Source organism: Convolutriloba macropyga, chromosome 14 (assembly GCF_964194025.1).
Source record: "Convolutriloba macropyga chromosome 14, txConMacr16.3, whole genome shotgun sequence".
Lineage (NCBI taxonomy): Eukaryota > Metazoa > Xenacoelomorpha > Acoela > Convolutidae > Convolutriloba > Convolutriloba macropyga.
This window is the reverse complement of record NC_134481.1, coordinates 7217446-7225156: the sequence shown is the minus strand read 5'-3', so window position 1 is coordinate 7225156 and position 7711 is coordinate 7217446. Positions and strand designations below refer to the sequence as shown.

General features: G+C 36.4%; 1 long non-coding RNA gene across 1 annotated transcript; it reads left to right on the top strand.

Moving 5' to 3' along the window:
• Window positions 1-7388, top strand: LOC142353540 (uncharacterized). The gene is made up of 3 exons (XR_012761054.1): window positions 1-80; window positions 4461-4587; window positions 7103-7388. It is a non-coding gene; the product is annotated as an uncharacterized LOC142353540 (long non-coding RNA).
• Window positions 7389-7711: the final 323 nt, after the last annotated feature.

The window sequence follows — 7711 nt, the reverse complement described above, 5'->3', positions numbered from 1 at the left end:
ACCCGATTCTGCTACTATCTACCATGTACAAGTTACTTCTGTGCAGAGGATTTGGAACAATTTGGTGCCAACAGCTTTGAGTGAGTCAAGTTAAGCATGAAAATTCTGCCAGCTGTCAAAGAGAGTTTAGAATTAAGAATGCCACACTGCGGTGTACCCCGGGTCGAGGTTTGGTCAAGAAATAATGTAAGATTAGAGGTGAATAGCGGTGAAAAAAAACTTTTTTCACCACAAAGCGCCCGCATCTTTTAGGGTTGAATGTGGTAAATTTTTGTAAGATTTGCGGTTTTTAACGGTGAAATTTTTTCTTTCGCCGCATTCACCGGATTTCTTACAAAAATTTAACTGACGCACAGGGATTCAGCGACTTCGTATTTCACTGCGCCATCTGTCACCTACTTCAATGATATTTCATGTGAATTTAGGATAAGCGTTAAATTTAGCGTTGAATATTTGTAAGATTTGCAATTTTAGCGGTGATTTTTTTGTCACCGCATTCTGGTAGCGGTCAATTTTTTTCACCGCATCCTGGTAGCGCTGAAAAATTTGTTTTTCACTGCATCCTGGTGGCGCTGAAAATTTTTTTCACCACATTCTGGTACCGCTGAATTTTTTTAAGCCGCATTTTGCTGGTAGCGGTGAAAACTTTTCTTTCACCGCGTAAGCTCTGGAATTTTTTTTCACTGCATAAAAGGTTTTTTTAAAACGCATTCATTGCATTGAGCGCAAATCTTACCCTTTTATTCAAATTAACCGCAATTCTTACGTTTTTAGCGACTTTTACCAGTGACACCTCGACCCAGGACAAGCCAAAAGCCGCTCATCAGACACAGAACAAACAGACACAGACACACACAGACACAAACACACATTTACAAACATCCATAATCACAAACACAAAAACACACATGAACACACACACATGCACACATACACGCACATGCACACCACAAACACACACACACACACACACACACACACACACACACGCATACACACAAACATAAAACGACACAAACATGAACACATACACAAACACACTCACAGAAACACATACACCCTAACAAACACACACATACACACCAAACACACATACACGCAATCACGCAAACACACATGCACACACACATGCACATATACCATACACGCACATGCACACACAAACAGAAAAACACACACAAAAACACACACACACTCACTCATACACACAAAAAAAACAATCACACACAGAAACACCCGCACACAAACACAAACACACACACACATGCGCACATACACACATGCACACACACATACACATACACAAACACGCACATAATCACATGCACACACACATGCACAATCACACACACACACACACACACACACACACACACACACACACACACAACACACACACACACACAGGAACGCACGCACACAAACACACACACAAACACACACATGTAGACACACACAAACAAACACACACACACATACAAAAAATTCACACATACACACACGTGACACACACAAAAACAAACACACCCAAGCAAATATACACACACAAACACACACACACACACACACACACACACACATATACACACAAATTCACACATTCACACACATGACACACACAAAAATAAACACAAAAAAAACACACACAAGCGCACACGAAACACGCCCCCACACACACGCACACCCACAGACACACGCACACATACACGCACTCACATACACATACACACACTCTCTCTCTCTCTCTCTCTCTCTCTCTCTTACACACATCTACACACAAACGCACAGGCACAAACACAAACACTTAGGTCGTGGGCGGGGAGGAGGCATAACTTGGGAGGAGGCATAACTTGAGATAGCTTGATCTGGCATGACGTCAGTTTTTCCATCCGTATTGTTGTTCTGATCAGAGCAAACATGAGTTTCTCCGATATCATATCCTTTACACTAAGTCTATGGGGATCTAATCAGTTAAATTTCAGTTAACTTCTCAAAATATCTCCAAATTAATGAAATAAATTTTATGAGCAACAAGCAACATGGAAAAAGATCTTTTACTTTTTTGTATTTTAAGAAAACTAAATACGAAGCATCGCTTTTATCTGAAGCTAAGAGAAATCTACATATTCATCTGAAATTGAATTTTTTACTAACGTTTTAATAACGTTTTTATTATTCGGGTATTGCTCAGAATTATTTTGCGTATTGTTTTTTTGGTTATTGCTGTCTTAAATGTTATCTATTGGGAGTTTCAGACATTTAATGAAAAAGAGTTTACCGATTCTCAAATAGAAATAACTACTCTCTCCAAAATAGTTGTCCACAATACATTGAGTACCGGGTTTTCTGTCAGTGATTTGTATTTTGTTATGAAAACCAAGGTCTCGAGACTTCTGATTACTTCCATAAAAAAATCTTATGAAAAGATTATACACATGACACTAAGCTTCATTACCCTTTCAGTATGAGCATCAAAATTTTAGCAAAATCAACTTTGCATTATAGTTACATCTCTCTGAATCAAGCAAGAACTTAAAGCTGAGCAAATTCGGGTAATAATATCGAACCCTACGCTAAAAAGCATGCTATGTCCCTCTCTGATATCTACTGGGCCCGGTGGGATGTATGTTTTGTATGATTGGTTGAAAAAAAACTGGAACTCTTATTTGCACTACTACAACAAAAAGTCAGCCTATAGCTTTTAATTAAAAGTCACTCATTTGTGTCTCTCTGGACTACCGCAAACACTGTTTATTATTTTGAACCATAATTAAAACAGTTTTATTGGATTTTTAACGCATCTCTGATGTGTTTTTCTTCTCAATTAATTTTTTGGTGTAAAATTGCTGTTTTTGTGCTTATTTTTTTTAGGAAAGTGACAAATGATTTAAAAGATAAGAAGCCAGTTAATGCCTGATTGTGCCTATTTAATGACAGCAAACTGTGGCCACGGAGTTTGTAAATTGAGCAGCGTTTAGATTTTGAATGTTAGCTATGCTGACAGACATCAATATTTTTTTAGTTAGTTCAATTTGTGTTTCAAATTTTTGCTGTTATACCTTTGTTTCTTTTGTGTTTTCCAATGAAACAGGTTTTTTAGTGCTTTATTCAAATAACATGAAATGCTCATTTGGTAAAGTCCTTTTAAGTGTCTTACCAGATAACGATTGCAATCTTGCGTCTTAGCAGACAACCGTTAATTGCAAGACTCTTACAAGATCTTAGTAGCAGACAACCGTTTTGCGCAAGAGTCTTGCAAGATCTTAACAGGAAACCGTCCCAGTTCGTCTAGGATATTGTTAACGATCTTTCCCCAACCCCCGGATCGAAAAAAATTGGAAAAATATGAAAAATAACTGGAGAAAATATGGTCATTTTAAAATAACCGGAGAAAATATTTCACCGGTTATTTTAAAATGGGTTTTAAAATATGGGTTTTAAAATAACCGGAGAAAATATTTCACCGCAAATTTCGTAAATAATTTTGCAATAAAATGCCGTGAATGCGATGAAATCATGTAAGTTCACCGCTAGAGTAAGTGGTGAAATTAGAAAAAGTCACCAGACTTCACCGCTTACTACAAGTAACCATCCTTGCACGGATACGAAACTCTCACCTCCTGCATTTCAGCCACTTCTTCTTCCTTTGCGCCACTTCACACAAAATCTATTACATTTGTTTTGAATTTAAATCAAGTTCACTCTCCTTTCATGTAAAACATACGCGTGGAACTTTTTTAAGGTAAGCGGAGAAATTACATATTTTAGCGGTGAAATGTGGTGAATGCGGTGAAATTATGTAAGTTCACTGCTTACTCTAGTGGCGAAATTGCATAAATTCACAGCTTAAAAAGATGTATGATTATTCGTGGGTAAAATTAAAACACGAAACGCGCGCATTTAAAAATAATGAAAGTCAACGAAATTCAACTTCTGGCTAAGTAGCAACTTCTGGCATCTTAACTTCTGGCACTGCAGACTTTGCAATTGTAAAACTTGCACGTGAGTGTTTTAAGCGGGGTTACGTGACTCTGTAGAAGTCTTTGAATTTTTGGCTTAACATCTCTGTTGGCTGTGCGGTTCTCAATGAACGCCAGAAGTTCTCAGTGACTTCATTATAGTTGTGTAACTTATGCTTATTTCTCTCTTATTTAGCACACAAAGCGTCTTAATTCTTTTTTTCAAAATTTTTTTTACAGTTTTTCGGAGAAGCGATCCTGCAATATGTCGTCGGTCGGACAACAGCCCACAGAGAAACTTACATAAGAGTAATTTTTTAACGATATATAGTCAATGGATGCATTATGAGGGCGTTCTTGGCATAATGGAAACGTTAAGCAATTACATTTTCTGACAAGAGGTGACATTTAAGTATAAATATAGAGATCTTTTGATGAGTTTTTTGCGTATTAAATCATAGGATAAGAAGTAACTGTTGTAGAAAGTTTATTTGGCTGCAGGTTGAAGATAATTGTGAAGAGAGGGCCCGGAGTGTTACCTGAGGATAAAAATCCAGACACTTGGTTCATCACTGGAGATGCAGAGCTCTACATCCCCGGATACCAGTTCTTGCTTCGAATACCCAGAGTAAATAGATTCAAACCTCGAACTAACTTACACCCCCCTAAAAAAAACTTATGAACATCATTTCTGCGATCAAAAAATGCTTTGCTCAAAACATGCTGGATTGTGAACAGTCGAACTGTGGTACTTTTTTGGGTCTGGCATAATCTTTTCATGATTGAAGCAAAAGTTGTTTTATTTCTTAGAATCTCGAGAGATATAAAAGAGAAACCATTCAAAAGCCCTCGGAAAACTGAATTGACTGTTTCAAATACGCTCATCTCGAAACGACATTGAAAAAACCTTTCCGATAAATTTGATAAAGATTCCTTGTTCGAACGGATGAGAAAAACTTTTCATGAATCGCCACAATGGCAAGAGAACGCTTCACAAAGCACCATATGTTACATGAAAGAATGTTTGAACAAAAAAATTAACTAATAAAAAAAACTATGACATTAGGAGAGTTTAAATATTGCTCTACTTGTGGTTTTATTTGCTCGCAGCGTGACCCTTTTCTTCGTTTTAAAATTCATGATAACGCCAAATTGGATTTCAAAAGATTTCATTTGGACATCCAATTGGACACTCATGTTTTTAGACCGCAGTCTTCAACTGTTTTTATAATCGTGCGATCATTTCCTTCATTGCTCTATAACATATCAGTATCAAACATACCAAATATATCAGTGCCAATCTTTTTCACAGAAAATGATTCCTAGGCAACTCAGACTTTCAAATCCTCAATTTTTGAAAATTGAGAATTGTAAAAAAACAAGCTAAATAATTTTATTTTATTCCTTTCAAAATACTTTAATTTTCCAAAGTCAGTTTCTCAAATAGCGCTGTATATGTTCACGGACTTCTGTCGTATATGTTCATTTTTTCACGCTGTTGCGTTTTTTAAGAAAACTTTGTTTTCTATAGCGTTTTCAAAATTTAGATTATGTGCTTGCTCATTTTTGAAATACTTTTCCCCCATTTCAGTTTTTTATAACACTACGAATAGAGTAAAGGTCATTAAGTTATTTTTCGGATAAATGATAGGATGAGGCGAAAATTATCATTTTTGCGCATAAAAAATGTTTGAAAATTTTTATACCACAATTCGTTAATAGCTTGTTTATAATGAAGTTTAAGACTAGATCTTTTGAGAACGCTTTTTTTGGAAAATGACTACTTGGAGGTGTTACTTATACCAGCAAATTTTCTAGGAAAGTTTCGAACTGTTTTTAGAAAACTGAATTTTTAGATATATACTATTACTTTCTGCTTCTTCTATGTTGCCAGTTTATCTAGCGGAAAGAAAATTCGCGTCTCTACTTTTCAGCATTTTTATTCAGTGCTGAACTTTGATACCAGAAACCAGCTGTTCAGAAGTGCCCAATACAATGAAACTGCTAATGAATTACAATTCGAATAAATTAAAGTATCGATGGAGCCATCGTTTGATCATTTTGTAATATTTCTGCGGGAGAAATTTTCCCCACTTGCACAGAAAGGGTGATTAGTGCTTTCTCTTTCTACCGCTTGCCCAGATGCACTCGCTGTCCATGGAATGAAATTATACATAACATAACTGTTTTTGAAGCCAATTTTTGATCAACTTTATTGGTGGCTTCTCTTTTTTCAAATTTCATCTCAATCGATGCAAATTTATTAGACGCGTAGTAGATTTTAATTAAGGAAAACCGAATGACCTGCTCACAGGAAAATGCAGATAGATGTTGGAAAGTTTTCTGGAAAGGAATTGGCGATGCTGAATGGGCCGTCATTTGGTTTTGATTTGAAATCAATTGAAAAATTGTGTGCGATTTTAAGTGAGTGGTTACAAAAATTGACAATTTTTGAAGTAGTTAGAACCAAAGCTACGGGAAATTTAAAACGAAATAGAGGTAGATTGTAGGATTGTTAGGAACTTCTTTAAAAAATATTTAAACCGTCTAATAGATTCTACAGTACCCCTAGTAAAGGGGTAACTATTTGTAGAGGAGAACTGGCCTGAACTCAAAATAACCTTCTTTTTGCTGTTTGGGAAGCTCTTTGAAAATTCTTTGGGTATAGGTAGCTTTTTGGTATTATAGTGTACCAACATTTCTCTTGCAAGAACTTGCAAATAATTGTAACGAGGCGTGCACTTTGATACGAGAATCTAACCACATTCTTTCAATATTCTTGTAGCATCTTGCGGCGTTTTTTAAAAAAACATTAGTTAAAGAAAAATTGGTTTGCCCCGTTTTACGCTTTTTTGAACCATCGAATTTTCTACCTAATCGACACTAAAACACACTGTTTGTCTTGTTTTTATTGAGTTTTATATTTATTATGGTGCGAAGTGAGTTCCGACGGGTCGCGGGAAAGTATCAAAAAACTCTGGATAAGGTCTGGTTAGAGGTCACGTGGGGCTGATAATAGAAAGACCACGTTTTCTTGGGAATCTCAAAACCGGAAGGCTGCTTTGCCAGTCCCGGGACGGGGGCTGTGCAAGCCACCAAATTAATAAAACTGGAATCAAGTATGCGTTGTTTATATTTGCTAGACCAACAGGCAGTTTAAACGATTCTTTCCTGATGTCGACTACGAATGGGAACCATTTAAAAGTCTGAACAAAGGAGTTGACAGGCCAATAGCTGAAAACGAAGATGATCTGCAACTGAAAGGAAACGACTATTCGTGGTGGAAGATTTAGTCTCGGTCTGCAAACATGTAAATTCAGAAAACTGAACCAGATGGCTGTAACTCGATCAAACTATTGGCTTATGATCAGAGTTTGACCCGTTCAAATTTGATTGTGCTCAGATTTTTGCTCCTTCTTAGAACCTATTGTCCTCGCCCGTGTATTTTTAAACACCGCACCTATCCTCCTCCTCCATCTCCCACTGGTGCTCTTTTGATGGTCTGATCATGAGCATATTTGAAACAGAACCGTGACCTGAGTAAATATTTGAATGTTTACTAATAAATTGATTGAACTTAATTTTAATATATCAATATATCTGTAAAATCATATTTGAGGAAATTTTAATTCGTCATTTTTTGGCTGTTCGCATTATAGAGGAAAAAACATGTTTCGCTGGAGTTGTTAACTATGAACCATTTTTGATTCAAAAATGTCTTCTTTAAATTTTTTCGACTTCAACAAAAGGAT